The sequence below is a fragment of the Chelonia mydas genome, chromosome 5, assembly GCF_015237465.2.
Source record: "Chelonia mydas isolate rCheMyd1 chromosome 5, rCheMyd1.pri.v2, whole genome shotgun sequence".
Classification (NCBI taxonomy): Eukaryota; Metazoa; Chordata; order Testudines; family Cheloniidae; genus Chelonia; species Chelonia mydas.
In genome coordinates this window covers 111,691,354-111,709,294 of record NC_051245.2, presented here as the reverse complement: position 1 = coordinate 111,709,294, position 17,941 = coordinate 111,691,354, and the positions used below count along the sequence as shown (strand labels likewise).

General features: G+C 42.3%; 1 protein-coding gene and 1 long non-coding RNA gene across 27 annotated transcripts in view; one reads left to right on the top strand and one right to left on the bottom strand.

Annotated features, from left to right (window-relative positions):
• ELAVL2 (ELAV like RNA binding protein 2) overlaps positions 1-17,941 on the top strand; it is a 143,328-nt gene that overhangs the window by 32,487 nt on the left and 92,900 nt on the right. The window lies entirely within an intron of this gene.
• Positions 687-9,630, bottom strand: LOC122465908. The gene is made up of 3 exons (XR_006291048.1): positions 9,550-9,630; positions 7,583-7,592; positions 687-696 (listed from the first exon to the last, which is right to left on the bottom strand). It is a non-coding gene; the product is annotated as an uncharacterized LOC122465908 (long non-coding RNA).

The following is a 17,941-nucleotide window of genomic DNA, read 5'->3' as shown; positions in this document are numbered from 1 at the left end:
GGTCAAACTTACTTTTGCTGGCCCAGTTGCTAGGTCTGGGGCCAATGGCAACACCACCCTACAGTGTGGTTGAAAACAGTGAGGTTTTTAGGTCTGGAGCAACAGTGAACATGCACACAGTCCTCTCGTTTCATAATTAACATATGGAAAAAACAAATCCTATCAAACCAACCTAATAGCTTCTTTGACAGAGAATAAGCCTTGTGGATAGGAGGGAAGCAGTAGTTGTATACATCTTGAGTTTAGTAAACTAGGGAAATACAACCTAGATGGAGCTACTATAAGGTGAGTGCATAACTGGTTTGGAAAACTGTTCTGACAGGTTAGTTATCAGTGGTTCTCAGTCAAGCTGGAAGGGCATATTGAATGGGGGGTACCACAGGGATCTGTCCTGATGTGGTTCTGTTCAATATATTCATAATTGATTTAGACAACAGCATAGGGAATACACTTATAAAGATCGCAGAAGATATCAAACTGGGAGGGGTTGCAAGTGCTTTAATGGATAGGATTAAAATTCAAAATTATCTGGACAAACTGGAGAAATGGCCTGAAGTAAATAGGATGAAATTCAGTAAGGACAAATGTAAAGTACTCCACTTAAGAAGGAACAATCAGTTGCTTACATAAAAAATGGGAACCTGTCCAGGAAGAAGTACTGAGGAAAGGGATCTGGGGATTACAGTGGATCACAAGCTAAATATAAGTCAACAGTGTAACACTGTTGCGGGGGAAAAAAAATAAGCAAATATCATTCTGGGATGTAATACCAGGTATGTTGTAAGCAAGACACAAGAAGTAATTCTTCTACTCTACTCCATGCTGATAAGCCTTCAACTGGAGTGTTGTTGTGTCCAGTTCAGGGCACCACATTTTAGGAAAGATGTGGACAAATTAGAGACAGTCTTGAGGAGAGCAACAAAAATTATTAAAGGTCTAGCAAACACGACCTATGAGGAAAAATTGAAAAGATTGGGTTTGTGTTGTCTGGAGAAAAGATGACTGAGAGGGGACATACGTTTTTTCAAGTAAACAAAAGGTGGTTATAAGGAAGAGGGTGAAGAATTGTTCTCATTAACCTCTCAGGATAGGACAAGAAGCAATGGGCTTAAACTACAACATGTGAGGTTAGGTTGGATATTAGGAAAAGCTTCCTTACTACCACGATGGTTAAGCACTGGACTAAATTGCCTAGGGAGGTTGTGGAATCTCCATCATTGGAGGTTTTTAAGAACTGGTTAGACAAACACCTGTCAGGAATAATCTAGTTATGTAGTTCTGCCTTGAGTGCAGGGCACTAGGCTAGATGACCTCTTCTTGTCCCCTCCAGTCCTACACTTGCGACTTTATGATTTAAGAATGTTGGTTAATATTACATACTTTTTACCTGCAGAGTGGCATGATAAAGCTTGCTTTTCTGTATGCAGAGTAACTTAAGAATTTTGTTCAAGTTTTTAACATTAAGAAAACATGGCAAAAAAGGCCAAATGGGCACTAAAACCTTTGCATTGGCCGGTGATGTCAACTTACTTTTTAGTACTAATACAGCGTTAGAGGCATGCAACAGTCCATTGGCTAGATGTCCTGTGATTGTTTGACCAGTAAGTAGGAGATAGTCTTTAGGCTTAGAGCCACTTCTGTGTTGTCATGTAGTTGTCTTTTATTCTAACTGCAACTAAGCATTGTACACTAGCACTGTGTTTGATTAACCTTCAAGAGCACTGCAAGACTGAAACACGTTTTCAAAACACTGCAATCAGTCCACAACACATGTTACATAAACGTTATTTCCGTTTTACAGATGAAGGAAAAGGCAGAGGTCAAGTGATTTGCCTAAAGTTAAACAGCATGTCCATGCCAGGACTAGAATCCTGGAGTCCAACTCCCAATCCACAAGAGCTTGCTACCTAATAAATTCCATTGTGTTTATCTGTGCCACACATTTTGGCAAAGCAATAGGAGAATATGAGAGGCATAGAAACAAGCTGGCTGTTACTTATCACCTTATTATCTTCTAGTTGTTTGCAAATTGATCGCATGATTTGCTCCATTATCTTTCCTGGTACAGAAGTTATGGTGACTAGTCTGTAATTCCTCAGCTTGTCCTTATTCCATAAATAGATTGGCACTATATTTGTCCTCTTCCAGTCCTCTGGAATCTCTCCGGTCTTCCATGAGTTTTTGAATATGATCACTAATAGCTCATCTCCTCAGTCAGCTCCTTGAGTATTCTAGGATGTATTTCATCAGGCCCTGGCCACTTTAAGACTTCTAACTTGTCTAAGTAATTTTTATCATGTTCTTTTCCTGTTTTACCCTCAGATCCTACCTCCTTTTCACTGGCCTTCACTATGTTAGACATCCAGTCACTACTAACCTTTTTGGTGAGAACTGAAACAGAAGTCATCTAGCACTTCTGCCATTTCCACATTTTCTGTTGTCTTTTCCCCTTCATTGAGTAACAGCCTTACCCTGTCCTTGGGCTTCCTCTTGCTCTAATGTAGTTGTAGAATGTGTTCTTTTCACCCTTTATGTCTCTAGCTAGATTAATCTCATTTTGTGCCTTGGCCTTTCTAATTTTGTCCCTACCTGCTTTTGTGTGTGTGTTCATGCTTTGTGATTTGGCCTAGTTTCCACTTTCTGTAGGACTCTCTCTTTTGAGTTTCAGATCATTGAAGATCTTCTGGTTAAGCCAGGTTGGTCTCTTGCCATACTTCTATCTTTCCTACACAGTGGGATAGTTTGTTCTTGTGCCCTTAATAATGTCTCTTTGGAAAATCTACCAGATCTCTTGAACTGTTTTTCTCCTTAGTAGATTTATATCCCATGGGATCCTACCTACCAACTCACCGAGTTTGCTAAAGTCTGCCTTCCTGAAATCCCATTATCTTTATTCTGCTGTTTTCCCTCTTACCATTCCTTAAAATTGTGAACTCTCATGTCATTGTCACTTTTACCCAACCTGCCTTCCGCTTTCACATTCTCAACCAGTTCCTCTCTCTTTATCAAAATCAAATCTAGAACAGCCTTCTTCCCTGGTTGCTTTCTCCACCTTCTGAAATAGTTAGTTGATGATCCCTATGTAAATGTGCAGAGACTTAATTTAACGTGGGTTAACTCTACCAGCGTGTTTTCCATGAGCATAATCCTCTATCTTTCTAAAACTTAGAAAAAGCATGAAATGTTTTCATTGCTCTTCAGTCACTTTAGGATATAAGCACATGAAAATAAGATCTTTCTTGAGTTCCTCTGCTCTGCTGCTTTGTCCTAGTTTGCTGCAGTCACTTCATGAACCACCAGCTATGATGCTAGAACTTCAAGCTACAGCCTGTAAATTAGATCTGGGCTCATTTCTGGTTGGTGAAGGTGAATGCCTCCTTTAAGGAGGGCAAGATATCCTCTCTATAAGAGAAGTAATTTACACTGTGGCTCAAAATCACTTCCTTGCTGATAAACTTGCTGACTTGTGCCAACAAGTGGTGCTTAGGGAACTCTAGCAATAACTGGAGTCCTCTATTTTTTCACTCCAGTCAAATATGGCCTTTTATGACTTTGGTTGTGCTGCAGCTATTGCATTGGTGGTGTTTGCGGACTGACATAGTGAGGGATGGATGATTTGGATATTCTTGCTGTGAGTCCCTTAAATCTTGTCAGGTACCTTCAATACCCTAGGCCGGTTGTGGGCAACCTGCGGCCCGTGCCACTTGCTGCAGCTCCCATTGGCTGGGAACTGCAGGGGGCTGTGCCTGCGGACTGTCAATGTCAGCAAAATGTCTCGCGGCCTGCCGACCCTGATGGGCTGCCGACCACTGCCCCAGGCCATAAGATGGTGGCATAATTGGAGATACTAGCCAAGGTATTTGGAACCACTTTGGAGTAAGTTCTTAGGGTGTAGTAATGGACAGTTGCTCATCTTTGAGAACTCTCATATCCTGGGTTCTGATACTTCTGCTGTTCAGTGTGTACTGTGGGCTCTTAGGAGGATTAGTGACTGTGTGTGTGATGCACTGTCTTGCTCTCTTCCTTCAGCCTGGCTGGGTACAGATAGGCAACGGGTAAGTTGTTCAGTGGAGACTGGTGCTTAGGTCACGTCTACCTGAGACTCTTTGGATAAGATAGGAAAAAATGCTTTAAGGTAGATGACTAATTCTGCTCAGTTAATTGGGGGAGTCTGCTTGTTACATAGGCGTGCCACCTGTGGGATCTCTTGCACATTCAAGCAGTCAAGGATCCAGCTGACAGACATGGTTTAGGGCTTCTCCATAGGTGAAGCGAACTGGGTCAGCTATTCCAGCATAACTCCCCTGTGCAAGACTATATTCTGGAATAAAAGTGACTTTTGAAGTAGAGTAATTTATTGCAGAATGAGGTTGCTTACTCTCTTCTGGAATATCAACACACGGTTGTTACTATGGGATAGCTATGGTCAACTTCCCCTTTTGTAGACGAGGCCTAGGGTGACTTTCAATCTGTGCTTGGCTTGAAGGCTGTGACCTCTGCTTTTGGATGCAGGCTTTGCCATAGTGCTCTCCTTGATTTGAATTACTGCACTTTGCTCTTCCTTTCTAGCATCTTGCAGTCTCCCCAATAGTCTACATCTTGTGCAGAAACTAGAGATTCTTGGTAGACATGCTTCTCATCAAGATCACATTACACCATGCTCTGCTCTGGCTGCTTGTTTGCATGCAATACTATGTGTGTGATGGATAGAGACCAAAAAACCACTTTGGAATCTTGATGTGAAGGTGAACATCTGGGTTGCTATGGCATAACAAGGAAAGATCAGATGAGGTGCTTGTGTGGACAGCTCCAAGGTATAAATGGGAGTGCTGCTGACTGGGCGCACTCAGGGGAGGGGCCCTAGGTTTGGAGCTGTCTTCTCTAGTGGCTTTCTCCTGGGATCCTCTGACAGCATCCTGCAAGTTACCTTTTAAACGCTTAAGAAGGGGAAGCTTTTAAGGAGAGGCAAAGGTGTAAAAATGGGGTAAACTCTGTTGATCCTGTCCCTTAAAATCATATTTCAGGGCATCAACCAGCCACTGATGATAGACAGGGCTCAGGGAAAATAAAAAAAAAACCCAAATGGGTATGAAGGGTTTCTTTTTATTTACAAATTTTTCTGAGGCATCTGGTGCTGGTTACTCTCACACAATACCAGAGTAAATACATTACTGGTTTGATTTCGTACATGCTAGCTTTTGTCATTGAAGTACCTACAACAATTGACACTAAAAGCAAACTTGTCAAACGTGCATGAACATAAGAAGCACTGTGTGTATGTATATATATTTGCAGATGATACAAAATTATTCAAGATAGTGAAGTCCAAAGCAGACAGCAAAGAGGTGCAAAGGGATCTCTCAAAACTGAGCAACAAAATGACAGACTAAATTCAGTGTTGATCCAAAGTAATGCACGCTGGGAAAACATCCCAACTATGCATAAAAAATGTTGGAGTCTAAATGGCAGTTATCACTCAGAACTTGGAGTAATTGTGGATAGTTTTCTGAAAACATCCACTCATTGAGCAGCTGTAGTCAAAGCTAACGGTGTTAGGAACCATTAGGAAAGGGACCATTAATAAGACAGAAAATATCATCATGGCATTATATAAATCCCTAGTACTCCCACACTTGAATACAGGGTGCAGTTCTGGGTGCCCCATCTCAAAAAAGACACATTAGACTTTGGAAAAAGTACAGTGAAGGTCAATAAAAATGATTAGGGGTTTGGAACAGCTTCCCTATGAGGAGAGATTAAAAAGACTTGGACTTCTCAGCTTAGAAAAGAAACTACTAAGGGGGGATATGATTGAGGTCCATAAAATCATGGATGGTGTGGAGAAAGTGAATAGGGAAGCATTATTACCCCTTCACATAACACAAGAACTGGAGGGTCACCCAATGAAATTAAGAGGCAGCTGGTTTTAGAACACACGTAAGGAAGTACTTCACACAACACGCGGTTATCCTGTGGAACTTATTGCTAGCGGATGTTGTGAAGGCCAAAAGTATAACTGAGTTTGTGGAGGATCGATCCATCAGTGGCTAGTAGCTAAGATAGTCCGGGGTGCAGCCCCATCTCTGGGTGTCCCTAAGGCTCTGACTGCCAGAAAATGGGACTGGATGACAGGGGATGGATCACTTGATTGCCCTCATCCGTTCATTCCCTTTGAAGCATCAAGCATTGGCTGCTGTCAGAAGACAGGATACTGGACTAGACAGACCATTGGTCTCACCCAGTGTGGCCATACTGATCTCTCCTGTTTGCTATAATGTGCTTACAGAGAGAGTCTTTTTTTCTTGCTGTTTTTTTAATACACTCAAAATACTTTTTCAGTTTTGTTTTTTAACCTGGAGATGTTTAAAACTGCCAAATTTTGAAGGTGTCTTTTTGCCTCCTGTCAACACTCTGCTTTCATCAGGATGACTTCAGCTTTCATTAAGTATTCATCTTAAATGACTACTGACTTTTATTTTTTAGGAGAATTGGTCCTTTATGTTCTAGGTGTTTAAGGATGATTGAGAGGGCTGTGGATCAAATGATTCTCCGAATGGATACTAATTGTGCAGGGGAAAGGCTTTTTGATGAAGATGGTACACTAAGAAGAGTACCGTTTGGTCTCCATTGGAACGTATGCTTAAACGTGTAAATGAATGTTAACTTGGTGATGTAGCTGATGAAAGCATAAACTAACCCTGCATTTAAGTTACAGACTAATGTGTTTATCTCCTTGGACAGAAACAGCAAGACTACTGAATTCCATGTAGTACTACTTACCAAATGTTTCCTGATGTTATTTTGAAGGATAACAGAAATAAAGACTAATTTGAGGGTTAATAGTGGGTGGAAAGGTGTTGTCATACTGTGCCTTTTAAATTGTCTGAACATGTCTTTGGGATTTAAAAAAAAGGGGGGGGGAACAAGAGAAACTTTTTCACATAAAATTACTTCAGACTTAACAACATTCTGCTTCATAATCTCTGCCAGGGATTGAAAGTATCCACTTGCTACTGATCAATGGAGACCTTTGGCACTAATTCCTGCAAAACTTGTTTCTTACAAAAACCATCTTAGATCTTTTATGCTTGTAAAGAATAACTCAGATGTAAAACTTTATGGTGCTTCCGGCTTGAGGCTGCAAACCAGTGCAGTGCTGCTGCTAGGGAAGGCTGTGAGGAAGAGTGGAGGCAGGCCCAGGAAAATGAATAGCTGATACAAGGCGGTGATGGTGATGGTGTAGGTGAGATGAGTGGAGACCATCGAGGCTGCTCCAAGTAGGCATGGGGCTGGAGGAAGAATAAGGGAGCAGACTGTGCCCACAGCATTCAGAAGTACATGGATTTGAAGGGTCCCAGCCTTTTACCCTCCAAGTAACCAGATGGGAAGGGTGCATGGAGGGGATTCAAACTTGTTAGGCAGCCGTTATCCAGGAGCAGCTCCAAAAGATGGAGGCACCTAACTGTTGTAAAAGGCAGCAGCCTGGTAAGAATCGTGCCACAAGGTGTCTTCTAGTATGTGGCTTAAACAAGATTTGATCATATCATATAATGGTTTCTCATTATCCTTGTACCATTAATACTGAAAACCAGCTCTGTCCTTGATATCCTTCTCTTCCATTTGCCAGACTGGCTTGTAAGTCTACATAGGGAAGAATCAGCATTGTGGAATGATGGGGCCTTTTTTTCACTGCTTTTTGTGCCAATCTCATAGACTTCTGCAAACCGGAAGCCTGTCCCGCTGTGAAGCTTGAGCTGACCACTGCTGTGCTGATATCTTTGCGCCCATGAAGGGAATATGACTTGTTGTCCTGCTTTATGCAGCACAGCTCTTTCAAAGTGGTTCTCTTCCATTTTTTAAGCTAAGATTTTTGCATTTAGAATGCTTGGGGTAGGTTCCCTGAGCATCTCTAGTTTCCCCTCACTATTTAACCCTCCCTTACCAAACTCTCCCCTCCCCTCTCCCGTAGTGTTCAGCAATTACTTGCCGGCTTTTGCAATAGATTGTTTCCTACTTTGTTGCACAAAGGGTTGGAGGTCCTTCTTGGGGTTCAATAAGGTAGGCTTCCACCTGACCACGAGAATCTCTGTGCCTGCATTGTGAGCTAGTCCTCCACTTTCCAGGCATATAATTTAGGATTGCTCTGGAGACAGCAGCAGAGAAATTTTTGAATAGACACTGCTAGATCCTTATCAGTGCCTGTTTTCCTGTCCTATCCTTTACCTTTCCATTCTTGTGCTCTCCATGTGTATTGAGAACTCATTCACTGTCTGGATTCCAGTCAGGTAGGGGAAGAGCTTCTGTGGTGCTGCTTGATCATTCCACCACAGTTGGCAGAAGACTACCCTTCTTGATGCTGTTTAGACAGTCTCAGTCCAGGGAAGAAGGTGGTGTCAACCGACTGACTCTTTTCCTTTGGAGTTAAAGGGCTTCTGAGACCTTGAGTGACTTGTACCCCTACGTAGTATGGAAGGCTCAAAAGCTGAACGCTGAGGGCTGCTTCCTCTGATCGTTTCTTGCTGTGTAGTCTTCTCCCAACAGGAGACTTCTTTCCTGTCGGAAGATGCCCTGATGACTAGCTTGATTCTCAGCTGCTGCTGCTGAAGATGTTGATACTATCTGTATATGGTTCTTTATCCAGGTAATGTTGAAATACACTAGGTACATGTTTTGCTGTCGGGATCATCCTCTAATTCTTACCTTATCCCCTTTCAAGGGATCAAATATGAACAGGATGCATAAATCCCAAAAGATATTAACACTGTTCCAAGGTGCATGTACTGCTTGGAAAGACCTTAGTTACTTTAAATTGAAAAAAATCTCTGTATGATACTTACATGTGGCTTGCTTGTGCTTGTCAGTGCCATTCTATCTGGTGTTCATTTCTGTCGCCCCATGCATTTGGGACCAGGGTTGTACTTTGGCAAGACACAGATCATTTCAGAACCTCCTCCGACATCTCTCTCTCACAAGGTGAATTGGCTCTTTTAGGATTCCCTAAAGGGAACTACTTTCACCTTCTGGGCTACTGACACTTAGTCAAATGGTTTATGGCGTCCAAATGCCATAGTATAGAAGTTTAAACTTCTATGACTCTCACCACCATTCCTCACCTCCATCTCTTCCCCCCCCACCCACCCTCCATTTGCCTTTCTACACTGTGGCAGGAAAAACTTGATCCAAGGATCTAGGGGCATCTGGCATATCATTACCTTTAAGTGGTTGTCTAATATGTCTACTCTGATCTCAGTATCCTGTTTTGAAGATTGGGAGTGTTGAGGCCTCATGTCCTGGAAGTTATTGAAAACACTGTGGAACAAGATTGCTGTATTCTACATGGGCAGAGCAACTAAATCCTTTGCTCAAAGAAAGGGTGCCAGGGGAGAGAAGCTGTAGAGCAGTGGTTCTACTCCAGGGGTTACACAGAGGTCTTTTGGGGGTACATTAACTCCTCTAGATATTTGCCTAGTTTTATAACAGGCTACATAAACACTAGCAAAACTAAAATTTCATATAGACAACTTGTTTATATTGCTCTATAAACTATACACTGAAATGTAAGCACAGTATTTGTATTCCATTTGAGTCACTTTATAACTATATGGTGAAAATGACAAAGTAAGCAATTTTTTGGTAACTGTGTACTGTGACACTTGTATTTTATGTCTGATTTTGTAAGCAAGTGGTTTTTAAGTGAGGTGACACTTGGGGGTATGCAAGATAAATCAGACTCCTGAAAGGGATCTAGTAGTTTGGAAAGATTGAGTACCACTGCTGTAGAGCACATCCCCAAGTAGGGGCTGAATAGATTGTATCCTACTGGAGAATGGTATTTCTGCTTCTAGGCCATGGGCAGTGTCACCTGGGCAGGACATTGCTGAACAGACAAGATAAGTCAGTATTATCTAACAGCTGGCATATCAGACCTTTTATTCTAGAGATTCTTGCACAGATCTTAACTAAATGGCCATTTTGCTAAGCAGGAGGAGATGTACGAAACCAGACTTTAGTTGTACTGTTAGCATGTTGTTGACCACAGCTTACTGTTTTCTCTTGTGAAGCAGGGAATTCTGTAAAGTATCCCAAATATTGTGAACCTGATCAAAGAGATTTCTCATTTCTTTCTAACTTCCAGTGCTTGAAGCTTCCCACGTGGAACTTCAGTAAGTTTACTTTTGGGGCTCCTTGAGTTATTCAAAGAGGCGTCTGCTAAAATTACTCCTTTCTTTCCCTGTGGAAGTTACCTTGGATTTCTTCACAGAATGTCTTTTGGCATGGCTTGCAATGGAGCTTGCTTAGTTTCAAATCCAGCATATTGTGTGTATCCTAGCACTTTATCCTCTCATGCTGCAATCTGTGGCTGAAGCATGTTACTGCTGATACAACCTGCTATTTCTTGCCCTTTTCTAAATTTGTGCCTCTTAGTTGCCCACTCATTAGGTAGCTAGGTTCTAGTAGCTACTGCCAAACAGTCATATAGGCGTGTCTCCGTTTTTGAGCTCCCTCTAGCTTTTTCTTTTTTTCAGGGCTTTCACTTCTTTCAGATTCAGAAAGCAGAAACTCATTTCATTTTTTTACCCTTATTAATGCTTCATTTAAGATCTGGTCCTAGTCTGTGCCGTGTGTAGGTCATTTCTTTCCCTCTTTCACTCATCCTTCATTTAGGAGTTTTTCCAAGACCACTTTCATGGACTGGAATAGCTCTTATGCTAATCTGTAGAGGAAGTCTGATATTTTCTTGTGGCTGCTGGTTGTGACATGATCAGACAAATCCTCAAGTTCTACTTTGCATTTTGTCTGTTTAGCCGTCTGGAAACCTTTGTTTCAGACCCTGGAGCCAGATATTTCTCCAACCAATATGTTGGCTATAAACATCCTGCTTCTAGAGGGAACCTGTAGGACTATGTCATTTAATTATTTTCTTAAGCATTTTGTACTTTGAGTTGCTATCCTTTTTGTGCAACAGATTCTTAATTTCCTCTAAGAGGCTTTCAGGATAATGTGTATGTATGGAGAGACAATTTCTTCTAGGAAGATTTTTTTAGTAATTTTTTTCAGTGCTAATTGAATACACTCTACCTCAAGTTTTAATTCTTGCTTCCCAGAGAAGGGTTACTTACTGGCACTTAGCTCAACTTCCTTCATTTGTAGTAAGAACATTGCATTTTTTTCACTATCTTATTACCACCTCTGTATGGCAGTTGGAGGATGACTGCTTTCTACTTCCCATGTGTTGACTTCTTCTGTCCAGAGCAATGGATCTGGTGCAGGAGAGAGGGCAAACTCATTTACCTGTAACTTTGACGACTTTTTTCTTTTAGGGATCCCCTACCCTGCACATGCCCTTTCCTGTGTTGTGTATTCTGTATTTTGTTAGCATGGGATTCTTTTATCTGTTGTCAAGACAAGGCGGAGTGTTGTATGGCAGCGGTTCTCAAACTGTGGGTCAGGACCCCAAAGTGGGTCACAAGCCCATTTTAATGGGGTTGACAGGGCCGGCATTAGACTTGCTGGGACCCAGGGCTGAAGCTTGAGCTCCACCCTCGCTCAGCAGGCAGGGCTCAGGCTGTGGCCCCCCCTCCCTGGGGTCATGTAGTAACCTTGTTGTTAGAAGGGGGTGGCAGTGTAATGAAGTTTGAGAGCCCCTGTTGTGTGGGATTAAAATATCATCATTCTGACACTGACCTAATGATAGGTTTCAGAGTAGCAGCCATGTTAGTCTGTATCCACAAAAAGAAAAGGAGCATCTTGTGGCATCTTAGAGGCTAACCAATTTATTTGAGCATAAGCTTTCGTGAGCTACAGCATCCGATGAAGTGAGCTGTAGCTCACGAAAGCTTATGCTCAAATAAATTTTAGTCTCTAAGATGCCCTCAAGTCCTCCTTTCCTTTTGACGTAATGATGGCTTCAGTTTCAAAATTTGATTGCAGTTTTGTCTGCGCAGCCCTGGAAACTTTTTTTTTTGGGGGGGGGGGGGGGGGGAGGGGAGAAGGGGGTCAGTTCAGCAAGAACAGTTTATAGTTTCTCTCCTAAAAAAAAAAATCTGCCTCTGTTTTGCTGAATTGCACAGATGTGGTCATGCGTGTTAGTTCATATTCTGAGCAGTGGATTTGTGCTGGGGAAAAATCAGAATTTTAGGTTAGAAAACAAACTTTGCATTTCTTCCCATATCCTCCTGATATATCACTTACAAAATTTTAGATGAGGTAGACTCTAACTTTCCTTAGGAGTGGGAAGACTCTTTTTAGGAAATCCACTATGGCTTTCTTGTAGCTTTAACTTTTAAAAAAAGCTTTTTGTTCAAATCCTCTCATGATATTGGCTCCTCTTTCTTCATTCTGTAACACCTCTCTGAAGACTGCATACTGTATTTGCTCCAACTGCTTGTACTCTAAGTGAAAGTTTGAACATCTTGTACAACAGTTTGCTGTCAGGACTGAATTTATGGCTGTTGGTTGCACTAACGTGCTTTTTACAGTGTCATGTTCCTAAACTTATAGGAATGCTTATGTGATTGGACAAACCACAAAGGAAACTTAATCAAACTTCATCTTCACTTACCCATGCATATTTACATGCGCAGCTAGAAGAAGTCAAGCTTAAGTAGACTGCCAACTAAGGTGACCGAGTGTCCCTATGCTATAGGGACTGTCCTGATATTTGGGGCTTTGTCTTATATAGGCACCTATTATTCCCCCCCTCACCCCATCCAAATTTTTTTTTTCTACACTTGCTATCTGGTCACCCTGCTGCCAACCCCGACCTGGCTTGAACATTTGAGTGGCCTTTTGAAGTAATCTATCAGGGCCCCTTCCTACATCTTCACGAAAGTAATCAACTCCAGTTTATTGTGATAACTTGCTTGGCACGTGATCAGCTAAATTATGTGGGGCACACTCTTACTTAACTGAATTGCTTCGTACAGAGGGGTATTTCTCAATAGAGCACCATTTACTTGTACTGGGGTGTGTGTGTGTGACTTTTTAAATGTTAAGGGACAAGTTTCAGCATAAACAGAGGGTTTGGGAAGCTGCTAGGGTCCTCAATTATTTGACGGGTCTTTGTGCATTCTGGTGCTTAGGTCAAGAAGAAAGGGGCATGCCCCTTTTTATCCCCAATAGTAGATGGTGGGGGGAAACCTGTTAGAACATCCCAGGGGGACTTCTCCTGTGCCAGATCTTGAATACCTTTGACCTGTATTGAGACTCTGATGTGTAATATGCAGAGACCTGATGTTGAGCTGGCACACTGAATAGAAAATAAGACCTCTTGGTAAATACGTAGAAATAAAATGCTTTATACGCTGCAGAGAAGTTACTATTTTCTACTTTGTGTACCTGTTACAAATATAACAATGATTCATATGTTCTTGAAAGTAAGAGTTGGTAGTTGGCAGGCAATGGTGCTCATGTTGTGAGCAGACATGTAATGGGGTGGGGGAGGAAATGTAGTGTAATTCAAGCCCTCCTTTATCAACACTGTCTGAGCTAATGGATGGCAAAACATAGTTCATTGTAAATAGAAGCTTGTAGAGTGGCAAGGGAATATCTACGAAGTGAAAAGTTACTCTAGAAGCTGATTTCAGTCAACTGTGTTTTGGGGTGCTTTAGAAAAGATGAAGCTTCATTTTGTCTCGGCAGCAAAGGAAGCGAAATGCTGTTGCCGGTGTTGATAAATTCTGTTTAAGTGCGGGGTGTCATACTACGAAATGAGCTAGTTAAATCCTCTGATATACCAAATCCTGTGTCAAACACCTGAAGGCTCATTCCTGAATGCGAAATAGTACTAGGCTGAAAAATGTTCTGCTTATGGGATAAGAATAAAAGCAAACAATGACTTGGAAGAATTTAGTGGTCACCTAACTAAGAGTGTAACTATTTTGAAGATGAGTCTTTGTCTTTATGAAGAATATGTAGACCAAGGAGGGTGGGGAAACTTGTAAAGCTATAATGTTAGACTAGAAAGCATCTCTCTCAAACCAGTACCAGGTGAGGTTCTGTGTTGGGCAATAAGTAGGTAAGACTAGCTAAAAGAAGCCTGCTTGATGAGGCTGGTCCTCTTTCCTCTGGTCATAAGCTGTCTAGTGCTGCAGGGTGTTCAGCTATATCAAAAAATAAAATGGCTTGTCAGACTAAATCTTAAACAGAGTGTAAAACACATTAACCTGAAGTCACATTCTAGCCACAAGCTGCTGCTTTTGTTTTTTGTTAACTCTCAGTTCCAAAAAAGGCTACTGCCTCTGGCTTTCAAAATGGCTTTTAAAAAAAAACAAACCCTGCACTTGGATCATAAAACTGTAGAGCTAGTATTTCTCCTATAAACTTGAGGTGTGGGGACTGCTCTTAAAGTAGATGTTTGCCAGTAGAAAGTCACCAGGCTATGGGGTGGTAGAGTAGAACAGAAATGGGATTACAGCTGTAGGATTCTTATTCTACTATTAAACTAGCAAGAATACGTGCAAATAGGAATGGTATGAATACTGCTTTTCAACATTTCACTGACTAAACACTTATGCATTTGTGAAATACCAAAGGTAAATGTTGCCAAGCTCTGACATTTTAGCGCAGTGCCCTCTGAGGTGTGGCCAACAAAGCATAAATGGATTCCACAGTGGTGGAATTCAGTGAAAGAGCTACCTGTCCTCTGTCACAGAACCAGGGGAGTGAGCACAAAACTTTGAACAGTGATTCTCTAGGTTGGAGTAATACGGCTGTCTTTAGATGATAAATTTATTGTGGTTCAGCTGAAATGAAACATCTGATGTTAGTGAAAAGGCATTCGGCTTACTATAGCCAGTGAAGGTCAGTCAGTCCTCCCGTCTTTCAGCAGGTTTGGGAAAGAGTGGTGTGGAGGGAAGGACTTCTAACAAAAGTATCCTTCACTTTCTCTACTCTAAAAATCTAGAAGAGCACTTATCAAATCTTTCTGGACTTCAGAAGATGAGATGGAACTGTACTTCAAAACACCTACTAATAGAGTGCTATAAATGTTTTTCTTGGGTGTCCCTTTTTTAAAGAACTTAAGATTTTTATCTTGCACAAAATCACTTGTTTTTTCTATATGTGCTTCAGTAATGGAAGCTTGAAAAATAGTGTATTTGAGACCATTTTGAAATTGGTGTGGGAGGGGAGTAGTTGTGGAAAGACTTCACCTGACACTGTCTCTCTTTTGATGGTGGGATGGAGAGGAGGCTGCCATTTATCTTTCCTTGGTGCACAAGAAAAGGCAAAAGGAAAGTTAGTGCCAAATTTCTGCACATAGAATGGCTGGGTGTGTTACTGATGCTTGAGATGTGGGGTGGATTTCATGGGAGTTAGTGTTAGCACATGTATTCTCTTTACCTACTATCCTTATTTAGCCCATCAGTGAGTAAGCATTGAAGCCTTGTAAAGTTTCAGTAGCTAGAATAACAGTGGTAATTACAAATAGAGAACACTCTGTTTCTCTTGCATTAAGAAGGCATGAAGCTGTGGACTAAAACTCACTGTCTTGCAGCTGCTCTGTACTGACTTGGTTCAGATTTCCCAGGCGTTCATGTGATTGGGATGTATATCTTGTCCTCACCTGGAGAAATCCATTGTCTCTTGGCAGCGGTTTGGTTTGTCAACCTAGGTAACTTCAGTTGGATATGGCTTCTTGTGCCCTGTAGTAGAGAACTCTGGGATTCCAGAAGTGGCAGACTAACTTCTTCACTATTACCTAATACTCTTGCATCAGCTTGAGAAGTGGGCATCCCATCCAGTGTGGCTTTTTTCTTTCCAAATGTGATTATTATGTACTATATGGCTTTAGTCCCTTGAACAGATTTGTGAAATTGCAGCTGGATATCTGAAAACTTTAATATCTCCTCACTCTGACCCTTTCCTAGCTTTGCCAAAAATATTCAAAGGGACAATGTGCATGAAAACTGGATGCATTCATTGAACAAGGGATTATTTTATGATCCTCCGGAGTTCCAAAGGTTATAAAATGATCCTTCTTTGCCTCGGTTGCCACCGATAGTAGATGAATGGCCAAATCTCTCTCTTCAGAAGCAAGTAAGTGGCCAATGAGCCTTCAATTCTGGCTCCTTTTTAACCTTGAATCTACATTTCCACCCCCTTTATCTCCCCAAGTCACTTCCTACCTCTTTGCACTATAGAGCAGCAGAAGCAACCTCTTGCTATTGCTGGTTTTACATTGCAGCAATTCTTTTTTTTCCCCCCCCTCCCCCTTTCCTGATCAGTATGTCCTTGGACACCTACAGCCCCCCTGCAGAGCTTTAGGCCATCTCAAGTGTGGACACAGCAGAGGATGATTCCTCTGGACACAATCTCTGTTGGAATTCAAAGTGTTTATCCTAGTTTCATGGCTCAGCCATTGGCAGTCTCCTTTCTTCCCCTTCACCCCACCTCACCCCCTCCCCAAAAATTCCATGGCCCAACTGAGAAAAGGTACAATGATTGTCTGCTTAGGGATTTGCTTCTCTGCTTCCAGTCCCCAGCACCAGAGGAGGAAGTCCAGTTATCAGTTGCAGGTAGACCCTTTCCCTTGTGCCTTCTCCCCCCTCTTGAGAATAATCTATAAGGCTCTTGGCAGAGGAGATAGTCGCACTCTTAAGAAGGAAGTTCTATGACCCTCTCAAAGCATAGCCCACTGTAGAGAGAACAGGTTATGGCGTTCCTCTTAAATCTTTCTCTGAAAGCAAGGAAGAAAACATTGTCAGCCTCCCCTGAGGTGTTACATTACAAATGTTTTTAGTCATTTAAACCTGGGTGGCTGTGGTGGCAGCCTCGGGGTGAGGCAGGGGTTTCGGTATCCTCCCTTATTCCTATGCTTCCATCACTGGCTCAGCTCCTTTCAGAAGATCTCTCCAGCAATTTGAGAAACCAGATTTCGTGTCTGAATGTAGTGTTGACATGTGATCTTTGACTTGGCAAGATTGCCATTTCCATTGCCAGAGAGAGTCTATCGGGTGGAACTGTTTGCTTCCAAGTGACTCTTATGGGTTAATGGTTTCAGAGACTTGCTTCATGTCTGGATCAGTTGCCACTGGAGAAACTGGCTCCTCCACTGTTCCCTCAGCAAGTGGACAGAGCACCTTGGAAAGCATGCTGCTGGAGGATGCTGATTGTATTTTGCTGCCCAGGCTGGAGTGGCAGGGGAAGCCTGAGCTCCGCTGGAGCAACCAGGAGCAGAAGCCCTCAGCCCGGACTGCCCCAGGCCCTGGCTGGAGTCAGGGGAGAGGTCCCGAGCCCGGGCTGCCTGGCTTCAGCCACTGGGAGCAGAATCCCCAGCCCAGCAGGAGCTGCTAGGGGAGGAAGCCATGAGCTTGGTGCCCAGAACTGCAGCAGGAACTGCAGGGGGAGCAGTGGCAAGAGGATGGGATGGAAGCCCCGAACCATACCTATGTGCTAGAAACTAGTGGAAGGCCACCAACTCAATTTATACAGGCTATCCTACAGTTAAACCAGGTCACTAGTCACTGTAAATGGTTACTATCTTCAAACCTGGGCCTTAGAAATGAACGGTTCCATATGCCACTACGTGTATTCCCCGAGCCAGACCCTTGGAATTCTCCTTTCAAGAATGAAGCTTGCATGTGTATAAATAAATATAGTGATCTTCAGATAAGAGTTAACTTAAGAAAATTCTTGCCAGAAGCTGTGTTCATTTTGGTATCTAACACCTTTCCCTTCAGCAATTGCTAGCTTGTAAACCTTGCTAATGAAAATGGTAAATTTTACACTTTGGTTTAAAAGCTTGGTAATGTGGGTCACAGAACTTCAGTAGAGAACATTCATTTTATGGTGATGTCTGCTTAAGTGAACTGGGTAAGCTTGATGATTTGAGATGCCCGTGAGGCATTGTTAGTAAATCCTATAACCGTGCTAGCACTTTTTGCATCTACTTCTACTTGGGAGCTACAGCACAGCACATCTGTATACTGAAGGCACCCAG